At 32.1% G+C, this 17,932-nt stretch overlaps 1 protein-coding gene and 1 long non-coding RNA gene across 4 annotated transcripts in view; one reads left to right on the top strand and one right to left on the bottom strand.

Moving 5' to 3' along the window:
- Positions 1 to 17,932, top strand: part of LOC121118963 (thyrotropin-releasing hormone receptor-like) — a 298,046-nt gene that overhangs the window by 242,907 nt on the left and 37,207 nt on the right. The gene's annotated exons all lie outside the window — the stretch shown is intronic.
- Positions 1,065 to 16,053, bottom strand: LOC139905301 (uncharacterized). Of its 3 annotated transcripts, none has more exons than XR_011779946.1 (4): positions 15,391 to 16,053; positions 14,733 to 15,329; positions 9,533 to 14,672; positions 1,065 to 1,520 (listed from the first exon to the last, which is right to left on the bottom strand). It is a non-coding gene; the product is annotated as an uncharacterized lncRNA (long non-coding RNA). The 3 variants fall into 3 exon arrangements; XR_011779944.1 differs by lacking the exon at positions 1,065 to 1,520 and adding an exon at positions 1,764 to 6,296; XR_011779945.1 differs by lacking the exon at positions 1,065 to 1,520 and adding an exon at positions 4,172 to 4,413.

Genomic DNA, 17,932 nt, shown 5'->3' with positions numbered 1-17,932 from the left:
AAGGAAGTTATGTAGCCGTACCCTCTCTACATTATTGTAATTGATAAGAAAATGGACAAAAAAATAATACAAAATAATAATTTACTCGTTTATTTGATATTAAAGAGAAAATTGTCAATCTTTCAATTTCTATAGAAATGAGAATTATTATCGTCAAATATTTCATAATTATAATTCAATTTCCTTTATTTTACATTTCATCTCCATATAATTATCTAAAAATAAGTTAATTTTTATATGGACAAAACCCCATTTACAAAATAAACTAATTTATATTGTCAGATTCACATAGAAGTAAAATTTTCCACGTATAAAAAGGCCAAATAATGAGAAATCTCGAAGTAAAAAATAAAATACCGTGCTCAGAACAATAAATTATCTTGCTTTCGGTTGAATGGTTGAAATGTACAATAGAAGAATCTGGAAATGTAAGGAATCCTACAGTGGTGGACAGATGTATTTACATTACACAGTAAAGTTACATAATTTTATACATTTCTTTATTGACCATAGTTGTTCTTTTTCCAACATAATTTACAGTAGTTATTTCTGGACATTTTTTACTCGATGAGAACACCATTTGCTTCAATTACAGAGTCCAGGCCGTGATGGAAGGGTAAAACGCGAAGATACCTTCGACCGTAGTAAAAGTGGCCATGTTTCACTTAATGGAGCACTTTTGGGAGACTGGACTGTTATGGGGAGTCTTATTACCCTTCCTCCTCAGCTCAAAACACAACGAGTAGTCATAGGGGTTGAGATCTGGGCTGTGAGAAGGCCCATTTTCGGGCTTGACGACTCTGTAAAAATGCTTTTCCAAGAATGCAATGGACTTTTTGGACACGTGAGTAGGGGCAGAGTTCTAAATCCACATAAATTTGATGTTCGGAGGGTAATGGAAGGCCAACCAGGGCAAAAAAGCTGTTTAATGTAGATCCACGTGCCCATCCATATAAAGCCTGGCCTTAGGTGGAAATATGTAGAGTGGCATCAGCGTTTCATTGCTGCTGACAGGTCCAAAGAAGATGGCCTTTGCTGGATTTCTAGTTTTCATTATTCGAGGTACTGAGCACCTTGAACCTGTCAGACATTGATCGTTTTGTGCCTTGTAGGCAACATCAACAGTGAAGTTGAACTCGTGAGATATTAGTTTGATAATGCCTGGATTTTTCTTACAGATACGATGCAATTTGATCCTCCTCTCCACCCTGACTTGCTTCATCTTCTTTGTAAGGAGATGTCGTCGGCCTCTGACGTAGGAAGAAAGATTTAAGTCCTCCTTGATTGCTTGGGCCAACGTCCTCCTACTAACACTCCTCCTTTTTGCGTGTCCTGAAATAGAGACAGCTGTGTTTTCCATGGTGGATCTTTTCAACCCGGACAAAAAGGTTTGTTTTTGGCCAGGTGAGAACCACAAGGAGCCTTATTGATGTCCCTGCCATCTTTATACGTTTTTACAACATTGTAAACCGTCTTCTTGTTGTACATTGTGACATGGATTATATCCTTTGGAGTGTTGCCTGTAAAATACAAATCTTGAATCATTTTAGGGCACTAATCTTGAATCTTGATTTTGACGACTGAGAGCGAAAAGGTTGGAGTAAAGGTTTTTATATCTTAAGCGGCTACTTAAAAACAACAACAGTCATTGGGAAAAAAAAAACACTTTTCTTTCGAAACTTTTAATATTTGACTTTTTCCCGTTCTCCAAGGTCCATAAAAACTAAATATACCAATCCTTTGGATCATGCCTGCTGCATGAGCCTGGAAAATTTATTGTCGGTGGCTCTAAAAAAAGGAAAAAAACAACATTACTTTTTGTATTCTTTTTAGTACATCTTCGCAATAGCTCATCCTATAGCATTGATATGAGTATCGAATCAAAGCCAATAAACTTTACTTCAATAATAATAAATATGTTATTAACTCTTTATTTGTGCCCATAATTTAATTGTATCCCAGATATTAAACAATATTTGTTTTCTTTATTTTTTCACCTATCTTTTAGGTATTCTCCTAGTTATTATTATCTTATAATATAACATACTAAAAAACAATCCAATATAACATACTAGATTGATTTTTTTAATGTTCCTTTAATTGGTTAGATGGAGTTCCACTGATTAAGTGTATAAGTAAACATTATAGTATTACAATCACTCCGTCAAACCTAGCAATCTTTTGGTGAAATCCATATACATATAGTATGTTTCTTTCTCTACGGATCATCGGGGCGCGAATGTACACAGGCAATATTCTTAATGGTTTAAATTAGATTGAAACTTATATCTTTTATATATTTATGCCTGTGGTACTCCACAACTTGCAGTAAACAGTTTTTCTGCTCTTGATCGGTGGTAATCCTAGTTTCAAAGTCACTCATGAGCCACTTTCAGCAACATCATTGGCCAGTTTTACTGACTTAACAAACTCCCATACTGTTCTATAGATTTCACTATTTTCCCAGGTATCAGCCGGTGTAATAAGATAGTGACTTTTCAACCCGAGAGCATCAAAAAGAAAATGTGATTCAGGTCCTACCAAGTCTGTAAGAGATGTAGCTTGAGTAATGACTGGAAAAACTGGCTTGCCTTTTCTATAACACTCTAGCTTTTCGGTTTTTTGATAGCTTGATTGCCAGCTCTTGTTTTATAGGGGTTGTCATGGTCTCATGTGAACTGAATAAGGAAATGGTAATAAGGTCCATGTTTCCATTACGTCCAATGTATCCTTGCATTGTTGAAGTCCAGTAGAACCTGTTATCTGTTAGGAACACGGAGCAATTTCCCTTCCCCGTACTGTGGAGTACCCAGTGTAATCTGCAATATTTTGGTAGACTTTCCTTAAAGCTATTCCTGTATATTTGGCACAAACTATAGCGAGTATTGATCCTATTTCGTCTAGTTGTTGAGGTGGATAAGTAAAAATGGTTAAGATCTGCACCTCATGCTTTTATTACTGGAGATACCATGGCTGTAGTTTGGTTGTCAGACAGTGATAAACGATTTGCAGTACTGCAAATATCTTCAGTGGTAAGAACGGATCGAGGAAATTTAAGATCCATTGTTCCATGAGAATCCTTTGTTATCATCAAATCATCACTAGAAAAAGAACGAGCACAGTTCACTGGATCTTCATCGCTTAAGATATCATTAAGTTCTGTTGAGGCACGGAAGCTCTTCTTTATCAACTATTTTTTCAAATATCTTATCACGCCCTGACATGTGTGCCTATTGGGTTTTCTGTTGATCCAAGTAGAATTTAGGGTCCTTATCTTCGTCTTGATTTGAAAGTTGTCGATCCCTTCTAATTTCATCCAAAGCATCTTTTGACCCAATAAAAAATGGTTTCTCCAAATCTTTCGAAAGCTCAATTCATTACCTTTTATCGAGTTCGAAATCTCTTTTCATATTTTTGACAATTTTTATGTTCTTTTCAAGGATCATCTTAAAAACAATTACTGCATTTTGTACGGAACGTGTTTTATTCTCGCCATACTCCAGAACAGCATAACGGCATGTATTGTTGCAAGAGCAACAAATTCGATATCACTATTTGTATTTGCATTCCTCAAATGCAAAAAAATACTGCAAAATCTGACGATTTGTCTGAACTTGAGATCCCATGATGCTGGAGCTGGGTTGTGCAATAAGGTATACATCACTGTATGCTCTTGTGGAAGGATTTAATACTTTTGTTCGTATTTCCACTGTTTACGTATCTCGCCTACCACTTTTCCGCTCCGAAGTTCCTGTCGAGATGACATACATATCTCAGTTCTTCACTATTATTCATATATAGTAGAGCAACCAAAATAAAACTGATAGTAATTTGCAGTATGCATCGCAAATATTAAGAAAATTAATAACAGATTACCCAATAAATTAATGCGCCATATCTTAAAGAAAGAAAAAATTCAGTGTTCAGATTGCACTCAACAGTATTTTGTTGTATTTATTTTTATGGTACATAGATAAATATGCAGATCGTAAAACAAAGATGAGTACATTAAGATATTATTTATTTGTATGTTACAAACAATTTATTCATGGGCACAAATAAAGTATGAATAACATATTTTTATAGATTGATTTATATTTTGGCCTATTTTTGTATTTAGTATGTTATACTAAAAGATAATAATAACTTAGGAGAATACCAGTTATACCCATAAGCACAAATAATGGGTTAATAACATATTTATTATAATTGAAGCACTGTTTATTGACTTCGATTTGATATCCATATCAATGCTATACTATAAGCCATTGCGAAGCTATAGTAGACGGAATACAAAATAGTCACGTTTTTTCTCCTTTTTTAGAGCCAATGGCAATAAGTTTTCAAGGGCCATGCGGCAGGCATAGCCGTGCTCCAAAATCCAAATGACTAGTATATTTAGTTTCTATATACCTTGGAGAACGGAAAAAGTCAAATATTAAAAGGTTTGAAAAAAAAAAAAGATTATTTGTGTGCGATGTACGTTCCGGTTAGGAAAAAAAATGATAAAAATGCATATATTTCAAAAACTGAGACAGGAGACAGATACATACTGTCTACATAAAATAAAATGGACTCTCTAGGGCAGGTTTGGTTTTTTGCTAATAGGTTGATTTTTTTCATAAAATAAGGTCGATTCCCTGAGTCTGAAAGTTTTAATAAGGTATTGGTTGTCGATTTCAAAATGCAGCAAAAAAATTAAATATATAAAATAAAAAAAAACCAATTATGAATACGAATTGAAATAGGGAATAAGGAAGAAGATGAGCGAGTTAATCTTAGTATTTATCTTCAATCTTCATTATGGTTAAAGAAGGACATGACAAGTTACCAATGGCAATGATAATAAATAAATCACTAACTCAAACATTGGAAAAAATTGCTTTATATTAACTAAAATCAATATTTCCACATAGTCAATATCAATTATATGTAGCATTTTAAACAGTATCAAAGAGGGAACTGATTTGGATATATTTTTATCAAATGGACAAAAATAACAAAAAATATTGTATAGGAGGAGGTTTTACAATAGAAATTTGCCTATTATATAATTTTAGTTTATAATAGATCGTTTTAATTTAAAATTTTCCCGTAAATATGGTATATACAAATAAAATCTTTTTAATTTTTCATCGGCTATCTATAAGATAGTTTGCTTGTGCTAATATTCAATTAAGATCATTTATGGACCTACTTATAGTTTGCGGGGTTTGGAAGCAAAACGTGGACTGAATGACTGATTTAAAAAAAATGTCAATATTTTTACTTTCCGATAAATAATTTTAAATTTTTTTTACGAAACATTAAGACACGACCTTGCCAAACATTTTCACTCAATATGGTCGCCCTCAACATCAATCAGAGCCTCCATACGGTTGCAGAAATCCTTCCCTGAGTTGATGATGAACTTCTTCACACCTTCACAATGACGGCCTTCAGGGAGTCCACCTTCGAGTGAGATGTACGGTTAGTCTCCCTCTCCAATGTGCCCCACATAGCAAAGTCCAACAGCTTCAAATCCGGTGAAGATGAAAGCCACATGTCCTTGGGCCAAAGATCAGTCATGTTTGTTGGCACATAACTTCTGGTATTTGGCCGATGTGTGTGAAGGTGCACCATCTTGGGTCCTCGCATAGTTGTCCTCTGGGAAGGTGGCCTTGAGCCATGGCAGTATGTTGAGCCTCAGCACCTTGTAGTAGGCATCCTGGCCGATTTTCTCCCCAGCCTTAAAAAATAAGGGAGTAATCTTCTTGCCACGACCAACCACGACCATTGTCTGGGACTGATGTTTTGTACGGAACACCCCTGGACCAACTCCGGTGATTCTCCAAGCCAATGGTTATTCTGACGGTTGTAGACCTGGTCCATGGTGAAAATTTTCTTGTCAGAGAAAACTTTTACTGTGGATCCATTTACCTTGATCCACGCACGAACTTTCTTGCACCTAAGCAGTTGCTTTTCCTTCAGAGTGTCTTTCATCAGGTGGCACGGGGTCCTTGTGTAAGGGGACAACCCAAAGTCCTCCTTCACAGCCTCCTGGATGTCCCTTCGTCAACGTCAAACTCGTTAGAGTGGCAATTCTTGGTTTTTGTAGGGTCGTTCTGGATCTTCTTTTTCAGGTATCCCCGAAACTCAAAATCCCTTTTCAAGTTGTGTCCCCACTATTTTCTTTCCTTGAGAGGCCTTTTCCATCCTTTTTTATCTTGGCCACTTCACAATGTCCATAATCTTTCCCACCTTTTTTTGGCATCCAGAAGGTCTAAGATCCTCTATCTCTTTTTGCTTCTTGCTCACTCATGATGAAAGATAAGAGAAATATTTATTATTGTTTACTTATGCAGAAAGGACAGAAGATTTAGAATATGCAAGAAAAAATGACAAAGCCTCTCTATTTTAATTACATAATTAGCATTTATTAGCAGTCCAAGTTTTGCTTTCGAACCCTGTATGTATACATATATGTTGGCAGGAGAAATGAAAAACCAAAAAAAGAAAAAAATACATCATGAAGATACATATGTGGGCTATCAATAGAAAATCAAACTAGGATCATTATTCCTAAAAATAAGTTTGCATTATATTTTTTTTTCTTCAACAAATTATCGTCAAATGTCGCTGATTGAACTTAACGTAGCCAAAGTTGAAAGTGACCATAAAATAATGAGACCATTTCGAGCAAATATAAATCTTTCTAATCAAATAAAGGTTATAAACTATAGCCAGAATTCATGGGTATCTTAATACATCACACAAATTGGAATACAAAGCATATACAAGATGTTCCCGCATAATGCGGTTTCAAACAATGTGTATTTCATAATAATTCTGACTCCCCGTAGAGTACGGTATAACCCCCCTGATATTTTGTTTTTTATAATAGGTTGGAGAAAAAGTAACTTTGTATTTCCAACCTTTTTTAACTAAGTTTATCTTGTTTTATTATTAGCCACATCGGATCATATGATAAGGTGTTGTACGGGTAGAGGTCTCAAAGGAATAAATTCGCCATATTTTATATTTTTACCATATGAAAGGGAAAAACACGTCGAAAGTGATCAAGAAAATTTGCAATGTTTACGTGTCTGATATTCTTTCGATTCGTGTTCGAGAAATTTCGTTCTATTGTAGTGGAGTTATATTATATGCAAGGCATTGAAGCCCTGTCGTCGAAAATATAGATAAAATAATTGAATATATCGAGATAGACCATTATGTTAGCAGTCTAGCATCGCCCTGGAGCTGAACATCGATCTAAAAACAGTTTTGACCCATTTGCAGAAAGATAGATTCTAAAAGAAAGTTTAATAGGAGAGCAATTACACAAATTTCATATAACATGGAATTTTTTTTTTCTCTAAAAAACCTACTATAAGCGGGCACAGAATATGTATACTCAAATATGTATATTAAATATTGGGCAGAATGTATATGGTCATTACATCCTAAAATTTGACGAGGAAATAGATGTAACTAAAATGTGATATATGGTATTATTTACAATAGATTAGCACATAAATAAAATTATGGATTTGGAATTTTATCCAACTTTGAATTTCAGACATCTTTATTCAAAATATAAGCTCATTTATGTACTTTAAAAAAGTTTTATTGCCCATTTCTTTATATATGAAAATAAACTAAATGTACATTTTAAAATACAATATAAATGAAGTTAGGATTTTTATAAATCGTAATACTACTCCTAATACCATTAATTTTTCACTTTACAGTTTGTTTGTTTTGAATTTAAAACTTCAATTGATTAGATGGAATTGCAGTGATTAACTATAAGTTTATATTATAGTGTTAAATTTTTTCCTTTTGACCTAGGAATCGCCTGATATGTAGAGTTGGGCAGCAAAACGTGGACTCGAGAGATGAATTTAAAATTACATCAATATTTCTATAACAGATAAAAAGATGAATGCTAACAAAACATGTTATCAAGGTTTTTGCAAAAAAATTTTTACTCAACATGACCACCTTCATTGTCCGTCATAGCCTTTTCACGTCGCCTGAAGGCCATGTTGATGAAAAACTACTCTGACAAGTTATCCCATGCATCTACTATGGTTGAATTCAGTAAGTCCACATTTGGGTGTAAGGTCCTGTTTTTTTCCCTCTCCAAAGTGCCCGATATAGAATATTCCAGTGTGTTCAAATCTGGTGAGTAAGAGGGCCATATCTCTATGGTCAAGAATCGAACCAGGTTATCTGCACATAACTTTTAGCACATGGCAAACGTGTGAGAGGGTACTCTGTCCTGAGACCACACGTAGTTACCCTCAGGGCAGTTTGTCTTCAGCAATGTCAAGATGGTGTACCTAAGTACCTTATAGTAGGCGACTAGCACGATTTTCCGTCTAGTCTTGAAAAAGAACAGGGGTATATTTTTTCCATCAGAGATCAAAATCCCGAGGACTCTTCATTTGTTTCCGCAAGCCAGTAGTCGTTCCAGTGGTTGTGGAATTGATCAACTGTGAAAATCTTCTTATTCGAGAAACTTTTCATTTGCCGTTATCCATGTGAGAATTTTCTTGAACCTCTCGAGCCTCTTAGCTTTGGTGCCCTCTGTAAAAAGGTGGTATGAAGTCCTTGTGAAAGAACCTAATTCCAAATTCGGCGTTATAGCTATTCTGATGCTCTTAAGGGCAACAGATAAGTCGTTGGCGAGGTGATTCGTCAAATTAGTAGGATCCTCTATTATATCATTCTCCAAACTTAACAAGAACTTTGTATCCCTCTTTAAGTTATGCCTTCCTCTCCTTGACCTTCTGGAGAGGTCTTCTGCATTTTTTTACCATCTTGGCTAATAATAAGATCCATGGAAATAAGTTTATAAATTATGGTTAAATACATCCAAATATGACAAAAAATATATTGAAGGTTTTTTTCAGTTAAAAGTAATGGAAGTCATTTTTGGTACGATGGTATTTCCAAATAAAAGGAATAAATATTTTATAAAGTTGATATATGGTCATTTCTCTCTTCAGGTACCATATATTACATACAAAATATTTGATAAAAGATAACACAAATGTTATTATAATGTATGTGGATAGTTGAAAGAAAAGTGTGTGTTCAAGAACTTGGAAAATATCTTTCAACTATATCAAAATTGTAACATCTTCAAAAATATGGTTACTTATGCTAATAACCATCGATCAATATATTCGTATGTTGTAGTTTATAATATCATATCTTCAAATACAATCATGTTAAATAATAATATTACAGTTCCTAGAAAATTGCTTTGAATATAGCTAAGGAACAAATTAATGAACACTTGAAATACCAAAAAGTTATCACTTGACTTAGGACTTTTAAATATTTTTTTTTTTTTGCCCAAAATGAGTACCCAAAAACCAAAATTGAGCAATTTGTATTTAAAAAAGATGCAGTTAATTTTTTTTGCAAATTTATCATTTTATAAGGAAAATTTAAAGTAATCAATGTTTCTATATATTACACATAAATTTTGCTATATTAAATTGACAAATTAAGATTTTAGAAAGATTTTACTACATACAGTTTTGCCTTCGATCAGTATTGGTAGTAGACGACCGTTGAACGTCCACATTAGTAGTTGGAACCAATTTGAAGTTAACTAAATCTTCAAGAGTTAAATACTCAATACGCAGTACTTATTTACATGTCTTGATAGGTATATTCTTGGATTATTAAAAAATTGCACGTAAATTTAAAAACAAAACAAAAAAATATATATTAACGTTAGGTTTATTATTATTAACAACTAAATATGACATTTTATATAATAAATAACATTGATATTTACTATTAATTCGTATTGTTGCAGCAAAACAAAAATATAAATGAAAAAATTAATTGTACAATTTGTCTTATACAGTTTAATTCCTTTATCTAAAATATTATATCCCGAATTGATACAGTTTCCTTACAATATTAAGCTCATAATGGATTTAAGTAAATTTTATAATTCATAAAATAAAATAAACATTTTTTTCTTTGATTTTCATTCTTTAATGTTATTTTCCTTTTCAAATTAAAAATAATAAAATGAAAATAAATTAATCCATTATGGAGTTAATGAGTTAGTTAATATCTTATGTATTGTTAGAAGAAAATTAAGGGTTAATTTTCCATGTATAAATAGTTTCAAATAGAAATTGATTACAAGATATTTCAATATTCTAAACTACCACATATTAAGTAATATTGTCCATCACAATATTTAAGTGATGAAGAAAAAATGATAACAATTTTTTAAGAAAGTTATACATAACGTAGAATACATAGATGAAGAGAAAAACGAACACACTGATATAGAGTGATAAATGCCATCTGGTGAAAATTAAAAATGTAAAAATAAATCCTAGAAATAGTTTTATAAAGGCAAATTCTTAAAAATTTCATTCCGTAAGAAAAAGAACCATCATTATATAATATGTACAATAATTACATCAAGAAATTATCAGTTATATTCCGTACATATAAATCTTTTGCAGTATTTTTTTAATATGTTTTTTCTTGGAACGTTTACAAGTTCCACATTTTTTATATCCTTCCTCAAATATTTACTCTGCAAATCACAACCTTTGCATGAAAAAAACACTTTCTTTCTTTTTCCATATGATTTGAACACATCAGTTGAATATTCATGTGAGAGCCCTTGATCTGGATCAAAATACCATGTTGAGTCTGATAGTAGAAAAGGGAAGGATTCTAAATTTATAAAATTAAACAACTTAATGTTGACCTAGTAATAAATTAGACGATGTTGATGCTCCCAAATAATTAGATGTTGACGATATATGTCAATTATAATGCTACTATAAAAATATTAAAATCATATGGTAAAAAAACAAAACATACTAATGATTTAAATATGTTTTAAAATTGGCCAGTATTTAGAAATACATATAATGGCTACAATTTTTTATATGTAACATGAATATTATTCTCTGATTGAATAGGTCTCTAAAATTATAAATGTAATTTTTTGAAATAGATTAAGCACATAATCCTCTCATAAATCCTTAAATGGAGGAAACAATTATCATGCAGTTGGTACTTTTTCGAACATCCCTTTAGTTCAGCATCCATCAGTATCAGACCAAGGTAAAGAATTAATTCATTAATATATTAAATTCTATATTATATGTATTCATTCACTTGAGACTTGAAAGATCACGATACAAAACGATATGAGCTCTTATTTTTCTTCGAGGAGTACACCGAGGGTTGAGCTTCTTTTCAATCATCATTTAAGACATTAAATGGGTATGAGAGCCAGTCGAACGTCATTTAGGAGTCCTTCACGAATAAAGAAGCAAAAATAGATGGATTCCTCTTGGGAAACGAACTTGCTCATGAATCCATGAGATAAATTCACAAATAAAAAGTTGATAAGTCCAATATTTAAGTAGATTATTACCTCTAATCTTTTATGAAATCAAACAGTTTTATTTGCCACGTAGATTTACTAAAGATAATTGTTTATGTCAACCTTTGTATTTTCTGAAAATGGAGAGTGATCCATGTATATAGCGGTCCCTGTCTTATCGCACGATGCCTTGCATTTCCTGTGTTTATAAAGAAGAAGAATATTCTCAAGTAGAAATAGTGTGTACTATATGTACATGTAGCGGGGGCGTTTTAAAAATAAACAAAGTGATTTTGCTTAATTATTATGTATGGATGATAAGTTTATTTTAATAGTTGCATTTGTTCATATGGAAAATAATTTATTTAGATATTGTATTGTATGGTTTTTTTATTTCCAAGAGTATCTGAGATTACATGACAGAAGATATGTATTTATCCGTGTTTTAACCCTTTGTGATAAATTGTCTAATTTTGTACTTTTTAATGCTTCTCAACCCGATTTGATGCTTGCCTTTGACGAGAAGATACTGATGAACTTCCATCTATAGATGAATATTTCAAAATAACATCAGTTTTGAAAATATTGTTATTGTTTCTAGTGATTTTGAATTTAGGAATTATCATACCAAGTTTAATCATATCCTGCCATGAAAGTAGAATATCATTAGAAAATGCTGACGTTACAATAGCTCATAAGTGCCGAATTTTGGCTTTATATCAATTTTGCATTCAGCTATCATTGTTGAACTGGAGTCTGCTAGAATAATAACAACACGATCTTCCAAAAAAAAACAAATGCTATAATCCTGGAGAATGTTGAGAGGAATTATGGATTTAGTTGCAGCGGTATCAGGTATAACTTCAAATGGGAAAGATTTACCACAGTAAGATGTAAAGATGACTTTTACGTGTGGGTTGTTTTAGCAGCTTTGGAAATTTGAATTGCTGGATTTGTATTTATATATGATAAATTTGAAGTCGTATACATTGATTTTCAATTTTTATTTTTTGAATATGAAGAAATATATAGTTTCTTCACATTAGGTACTGCTTTATTATAAACTGTATCAGTTTTGGAACGTGACTTATCGTTTTTATAAGCAATATTACTACGACAATATGGGGATTCACAACAATAGCAAATCCCTGTGGGTAATTTTTGATGTTTGATAAATTATTAGACTTAGATGAACTGTTTGAGACAAAGGAACTACGTCGACATATACGTTCTTGATATGTAACACTTTGTTGGGAAATGTTGGTCGTTTGCCTAATAGAATATGCCGACTTCCAAACCGAAAGTTGATTTTGTGAGGCTTCATAATCTTTGATACAAAGTGAGATTTTTTTCTTATTATAGGTGCCTCAATTTTTCTGATTTCTCTGAGTAAATATTTGACGGGGCATTTTTGAAACCAACAAAACAAAAAAGTTCACCATAGTTCGTAAACCGACATGCACCATGAAGTGTGCCTATCTTGGACAGGTAAAAGATGTTAGATTACTCTCTTGTTTGATTGTTAAATATATTGTGAATGGTCAAGAGCTAAGAGCTGCGATTGCGTGCACGTGATAGTATCATTTCAATTACCAACATTCAAAAGCTGTCCTTAGTTGGGAAGGAGTTATTTAACGTGCTATGTATGACACTACTTTTATTATTTTCAAAACAATTGATCAAAAACTATTTCATGTTTTAATTTTACACTGCTTCTGGATGGGAAAAATACCGTTCAAGCTAAGCAATAGCTTGAAATTGTTATAGGGCTCCGGCCCATAAATAAAATAAAATAATAATAACAATTTTTAAAAAGCCAACTTTAATTGCAATCTGGGAGAGTTGTAAAATTCAAATATACCTATACGAGCGAAAAAAGGAGCACCACTCGTTTTTAATTGAACGGGAGCGGAAGTGCGAGCACAAAATTATTAACAGAGCGGGAGCTCAGCGTTTCTTGAGCGGACAATGTTCTATATATATGCACTTATGATGTGATTCCAAGGCAAACGATAATCCCTCGAGTAATCCCAATTTATTGAAAGGCATGAAAATATGATTTAAAATATAAACCAATCATTCAGTAGATACTTTATATATATGTTTTAAAAGAACAGTTTATTATCAAAAGAAATATAATGTTAATTTGTTATAGAAAAAGATACAATACAACACAACATTTTTTACTAATGTTTAAATAAAATAAAAGAAGGATTATATAAGAAATCAATAAGTTATTTTGATTTTTTGAATTATATAGAAAGCCTTTGATAAAAATACTCTTGAAAGAACGAAAATTACTATACTCTAATATTACATGTGTTGTAATGGTTATAAAATTATATCATTGATAGATTCGAGTACTAAATTATAATAGAACAAAATTGAGAATGGGTAAAATAATAGATCCAGTGCTCTTCCGAATTATATATATTTCAAATAGCAGAAAGTGTATATTTACTAATGATTTATTGCGACAGTACAAAAATGAAAACCCTTACATATTGTGTTCGAAAGGGAAAGAAGTGTGGTTCTTGAAGTAAATTATGGATTGAAGATAATATGAAAACGTAATTTACAGAGTGACTCATAACTCTTAGGAAAACAACTTCATCTCAATATTTCTCCTAGACAGCTGTATATTTTTTAAATCTGTTTGTCGCATATGATTCATCTTTGTCGATTGCTAGCAAAAAAAAAAAAATCTTAAACGTGTTCTTGAGCCTCTAACGACGACATCATGAACTCAAAGCACGCTATCATTTCACCTCATTTAGAAAGAGGCAACTTATAGACCTCAATGTGTCCAAATCATCGGATCACTACACGATCAAGCCGTACAAGAAGTCCAGGAGTGTCGATGACAGGATATGAGTGGTCCCCTAATGTCTATGAAGACACAAAGGTAGGTAAATAGAGAACGGTGTGGACGGCCCTTACCTCCTACGATCTTCATTCCCGATAGGTTGAAGGGCGATACTTCCCTTGATCCGGGAACAGCACTGTGAAGGGTCTTACTGTTTCCAGCAGGACGGAGCACCTTCACATACAGCAAAGTCTGTGCAAGAGGGATGTCAAACCACTTTTCATCACTTTGCGAGCAAGAATATGTGGCCCCTTCTTCACCAAATCTCAACGAAAAGGACTTCTCCATATGATATATTCTAGAGAGTGAGGTTAGTGTGACTTTTTAGCGAACTGATGGCCCCATAATATATACATGGGACAACTTGTCGGAGATATAAATATTTGTGTACTTTCTTGACTGTTAAAATTGTCCTAAGAATTATGGATCTCCCTGTATCTGAAAATTAAATTATATGTAAACTGAATAGAAACTAGAAAGTATGAAATTAAAGTCTACCTTATGAATAGCCACTTATCTATCGTTTTTTAATAAATTTTGATTTTATGTCGGTTAAGTATGTAAAGATACATCTTTATTAAAATATTTTGAAACAATGTTTCACATACATTTTTAAAAAACCATCTGTAATATGCATCAATAGGAAAAATTGTCCGTCTGTTTGTTTGATTGTCTATGGATGACTTATTTTTAGGAGTGTGTGTAGCTTTAGCACCGTGCATTTCATTAAAACAAGCAAAGGGGAGTACATTTAAAAAATATAGATGTAACTTTAGATTATGTTTAACAACTAGCCTGTGTAGCTAAAACTCAGCAGGTAAAAAAAAGGGGGAATACATGTAAATATTTAGGGAATTAATATCTTCAAAAACATCATTGGTCAATTCTAAACATTTTTTAGCTTGCTAGTTTTGTTTTTTATTGTTAATTATTTTATTGAACCTGACAAACATTTTTATTTTGAAAAGATGTTATCTTTTTCCTGTTATCCTTGAAGAGAGAGAGAGCATCTAAGTAGAGAGTAGGAACCCAAAACTTGCAGGAGTATAACAAAATTAAGAAAAAATTGATTTTGATAAAATAAAGAACAGAAAACTCAAAAGAAATTTGTGATATGTTCATATAATATATTTTTTATTAAATATGTCCTACTCACAATCAGTAACACCCTAACAAGGTGGCGAGCAGTAAGGCAGCTCTTGACGATGAAACACATATCTATGCTGACGTTATAGGCAATCTGGACGGAGATGCCAAGGGTATCTGCTTCCTTCTCAGCCCTGACACTGTTGCAGAGGAGATTGCAAGATTCTATTTGTCAACGTTTATATCTCTGTACAATGCCGGATAAGATGAAAATAAGAAGAAATAATATGCTAATTATATAAATATATTATTATTTATGAAGGTTTCATAGTTTTACTGAAATAATACTTATATACAAGAATACTTTATAAGCTTTGAAAAAACAAATATATCATTTACGTTTTTATTTGTTCTGTTTTGTTTATTGCTAATATTTATTGAATAAGCTTTTCTTTATCTTTGTTTGTTTTTATCCTGATAATTTTACAATATTATATTTATATATGATAGAAGAGAAAATATAAACCTATTTTTGTAGTGGATTAGCTACCCCAGGTTATAAGTAATATACTCAGAAGAAAAAGATTTATGTACAAGTATATACATTTCATAATATTCGAGGAGTAATATTTCCTTCCGCTTCTATCAACTATTACAATATATTATTTGAGTTTATATCACTCAGTTTATAGCAAAAGTTGTGGATACGTCATCAAATTTACTTCTTTAAATTTAAAAAAAATGTCACTAATGTATTTCCGATCAGAAAAGTAATTATATTTGTAAAAATATAACTACTTTATATACGAAGTTACAGAACCATGAGGTATATTTTAACCAAAAAGCTGAAATGTATTTTTCAAACGACTTTTCTTCTGAAATTTTGACCGGAAGTAGCTTCATCCCCCTACGCCCTACTAAACCACTCAATTATAACCCTCGTTTTGTAACTGTTGGGCGAAGTTCTAAAGAATGTAACATTACATCGGCGGGCGAGTTGGAAAGGTTCAAAGATAGTACGGCGAGTCCAAGTGAATTGTAAAAAAAAAAACTTTACAAAATTTACTTCATTTGGTCGAATAATAAAAACAAACAATTCTTGTAAAAAACATTTCTTCATCAGGACAAGGACAATTGAGAAGGAGGCCAAAACATATAGTCTGTCAGCGCTTTTTGACGCATAAATTAGCTAAGACGAGATCTGCCACATCGTTTCCTACTCCAAGGGTGGCATTGCCAAGAATTAAAAAGCTAAAGACGATAAAAAGTGGCTTAAGAGGACGCCTGGAAGCCACATTACCAACAAAACACAAAAAAGTGGTATGAATACAACTTGGAGAATTTATGGCCGTGGTCTATGTGGCCTCCGTCTTTGTCACACTGCAACACTCTTGTATTGAAACAAATCTTCAATAAAACATAGCATAATTAACGGCCGGAAACAATAGAAGAGTCAAAATTAATCACATGGACTTTTATAAATGAATTGAATTCATCTTTGAACAAAGAATCCAAAACTGTTTGCTAGTACATACACACCTACTAAAAATAGAAAACCCCAAAAAATACAAAATCGAGCAAAGAACCATATAATTAAATATCTTTGAATAGGTCGTTAATAAATCAAAAATGAAATATTTTTATTTAAAATAGCTATGATGCTCCTCATTACTATAATGATGACAAACTTATTAGAATCTAAAGATGAACTCCGCTTTTCCTCATTTTTCAAACTAAAAAATAAATATATTGCGTATTGAAAATATTCAGAAGCTCTAAGACATTTTCAAGATCCTTATATATACAGAATGAGGGGTTTTTAATTACAAGGTTTTATTACGTAATTAAACAACAGCTGAAACAAAAAAATAAGTTATTCATTCTACGGCAAGTTATGGGTCCCCACACTATACACTTCACATAAGGTGTCAGGAGTACAAAAATGACTTTTTGCTATATTAGTATCAAGTTACTGCAACCTCCAGTATCTCAGAAACTAGTAGAATGAGATAAAAAAGAGATAAGTTTTGGATTTTGCGTTTAAGGCAAAACTCAATCCAAAACTGATCTCTAAATTAATTAGACTATTCTTACGTCCAATCTTTAATTAACTCAATCCGGAATGAACCACAAACTATTTATTCAATGACATTATCAGAAAGTACAAATTATAAACATTACTGAATGTAAAAAAATAAGTCATTGACTAAAGAACAACAAAGAGAATAATGAAAGTAAATATCTATTAATTTTTTATCATAAAATGAATCAACAATGGTCACTGAAGGGTTAATATGTGTAGTAAGTACAACAAAGCATTTGTCCTTGTAAGATCAACATGAATGGGAATCATAAACGCTTTTTAATAAATCATAATCAAAATTATTTACTATAGCCTCACACATAGAGAACATTTTTTAATAAATCTCATTTTCATTTAGTATCAACCTTCAAAAGACTGCTGTCAAAATTTCATGACAAGCTGTTCTTTAGTTTGTGAGTTATTGTACTAAGTTTGAAGCTACGTCTGTCATTTTAAAAACAGTTTAGTTTTTTTTAAATTTTACCGCGCTTCTGGATCGGGAAATAAAATACTGTTTAAATGAAGCAAT

This window comes from Lepeophtheirus salmonis, chromosome 5 (genome assembly GCF_016086655.4).
Source record: "Lepeophtheirus salmonis chromosome 5, UVic_Lsal_1.4, whole genome shotgun sequence".
Taxonomy (NCBI): Eukaryota; Metazoa; Arthropoda; class Copepoda; order Siphonostomatoida; family Caligidae; genus Lepeophtheirus; species Lepeophtheirus salmonis.
Note: the sequence above shows the minus strand (reverse complement) of the source record. Positions and strands in the feature narration are given on the sequence as shown.